Consider the following 3,020-nt stretch of genomic DNA (forward strand, 5'->3'; position numbering starts at 1 on the left):
TTGACCCTTATAGAATTTATGAAATATTGGTTCTACGAGATAAAATAGTGACAAGAATTTCTACCAAATTATCAATTATACTTAATGAAATATAAATAAATAAAAAATGTAAAATAACATGAGACACTTGGAAAATAAAATTAAAATTAACCGTAATTGTATATATTAATTATTAAAGAGTTATCCATCCTAGATTGACATTGGTAATAGAGTAGGCATTGAGGTGTTAGGTTTTCTATCTCACTAACTGTCACTCATTTCTTCCGTTATAGATGAGCACTCTGTTATTTAGAGTATATAATATAATTTCTCATAATTTTCTGTCGCTTTCTTATTATTTAGTCCTTGCCTACTGTAGCGGGACTGTATAGAGTCCTCCTCATGCATTTGCATGGCTTGTTTTATTAATTATCACACACCTATCAATATAAGTGAGTTCCTCCTTTTGGGCAAGGTTGTATTAAAATTAATCCTTTCGGCATTGGAACTTAACATCAATATTCATAGGGTTAGTTATTTTTTATTCTATTTATTGAAATTTTTGTCATACAACCGATGGCTAAGGCTCCATACATGTAGATTGGATTTTTATTAATACAGAGAATAAAAGTGAGATTACTAGTAAATAGATTCCAAAGTTCAAACACCAACCCTCCTCATTTGAAGCCTCTAGAATTACGAGCCATAAACACCTAGGAATTGACTCCACCATGGGAATGGTGATATGATCGATAGTACTAGTTTACTAGGTTTTACATCTATGATAATGAGTTCTATGGTTATGGGAGTAACCACTAGCCTCCCATAGCACCGCTAGACTCTCATTCGCATTTATTTGTTCACAAGAATGGGCTCCGCAATGGAAACTCTATTGTTCAAAAATTTTACTTAGTTCTAGTCTCTTTGGCTTGCAGGGGTAAATCTTTCAATAAAACCTTTACTATTTACGCTGCTTTCTCTAAGCCGCCAGGTAACTTTGAGCTTTTCTAGAGTTATGTGCAATAATATTGAAGCTAGCATTAAATACCATTGTTTTTTTAATCTCTTGCTTGTTTATCGTGTAGGTCAATATTTATAGTATGGCCATTAAATTTTTCCTTGGAAAAGAAACCCTTATGCGTACTCAATGATATATATATATATATATATATATATATATATATATATATATATATCAACTCATTAGGTCAACAATATTTTCATTAGCTCGTGTTGATTAAGCCTCTCTTGTTAGAAAAACTGTAACAACAATTCTATATGCGGAATAATTGAAAGAATTGTTTTAAAACTTAATGCCCAGGGATACGAATTACCTCCAGCCATTGGTGAAACTCTTGATGCAATTTCCTTCTGAAAAACCACGCTCCAGCTGCCCAAGCAAAAAGAAAAGAATGCAGAAAATCTGAAGGCACTTCCAAGCTCTGTTATCTCAGCTAGATGGTGTAAAAACTGAAGGGGATTGAGATGTGAGCTTGGGGACCAAACAGATGAACATATAGCTAAGCTTCCATCAAGCTTCTAATAGCTATGTGTTAGATGTCCCACAAATCAAGGCAGAGAACTCGAATCAAAGTGATGGACCACTTTAGTAGCTCCCAATTATAAATTTAGTAATTGCAGTTGATTTTCTTAACTTAAGGAAACTACTGCAGTTGGTTTCCATAAGTTAAGGAAAGACTGCAATTTAAATTCCATAATTGTAGGCAGCAATTGTGAAAAAATCAATGGAGCTTAACATTCTCCCACTTGGTCCATACTTCCAAACTTAATGTCTCAACTTAAAAACCATTGATAATCTGTATTAAGTAATAGATACATGAATCATGGCGATAAGTCCTCTAATGACGAGTATTATCTTCCATGTATTACTATGCATTTATTCTTATTATAATTTATGTGGCAACAATATCTTAATGAATAAACCTTATGTTTATTCTTGGTCCTTCTTAAATGAATTTTCTCAAATCAACTTAAAGTGCACATAAATATGAGAAAAAACATCACAATAATTAAGAATTTCATTAAAATAACATTGTCCATACAATGAAAAACTACATAATGGAACCAAGTCCCATATTCAATACATGATCCTTGAATTTAAACGGTGGCATGCCCTTAGTCAAAGGATCAGCGATCATTAACTCAGTGCTGACGTGCTCAATGACCACTTTCTTTTCTTCAACACGTTCCCTTATAGCTAAATACTTAATGTCGATGTGTTTATTTCGACTCCCACTTTTATTGTTTTTAGCCATAAAAACAGCAGCTGAATTATCACAATATATTCTCAATGGCTTAGATATAGAATCCATAATTCTAAGCCCAGAAATGAAATTCCTAAGCCATACACCATGTAAAGTAGCCTCAAAACAGGAGACGAACTCAGCTTCCATAGTGGAAGTGGCAATCAAGGTCTGCTTGGCACTCCTCCACGATACAGCTCCACCGGCCATCATAAAAATGTATCCTGATGTTGATTTGCGTGAATCAACACATCCAGCAAAGTCAGAATCTGAGTAGCCAATTACTTCCAAGTTGTCCGTCCGTCTATACATAAGCATGTAGTCTTTGGTTCCTTGAAGGTACCTCATAAATTTCTTTGCAGCTCTCCAGTGGTCTAAACCTGTATCACTCTGATATCGTCCCAACATTCCCACAACAAATGCAATGTCAGGTCTTGTGCAGACTTGAGCATACATTAAGCTTCTGACAGCAGAAGCATATGGAATGTTCTTCATTTGTTCCCTTTCAAAGTCGTTCTTCGGGCATTGGTTCAAATTGAACCTATCACCCTTCACAATGGGAGCTACACTTGGTGAACAATCCTTCATCCGAAATCTCTCTAAAATTTTATTAATATAGGTTTCCTATGACAGACCCAAGATGCCTCGAAATTTGTCTCTATGGATCTTAATGTCAATGACATAAGATGCCTCACCCATATCCTTCATATCAAAATTTTTAGAGAGGAATTGTTTCACCTCATGCAGCAAACCCTTATCATTGGTTGCTAGCAAAAG

Source organism: Pinus tabuliformis, chromosome 9, assembly GCF_031772625.1.
Source record: "Pinus tabuliformis cultivar Carrire ecotype Pingquan chromosome 9, CPIR1, whole genome shotgun sequence".
Taxonomy (NCBI): Eukaryota; Viridiplantae; Streptophyta; class Pinopsida; order Pinales; family Pinaceae; genus Pinus; species Pinus tabuliformis.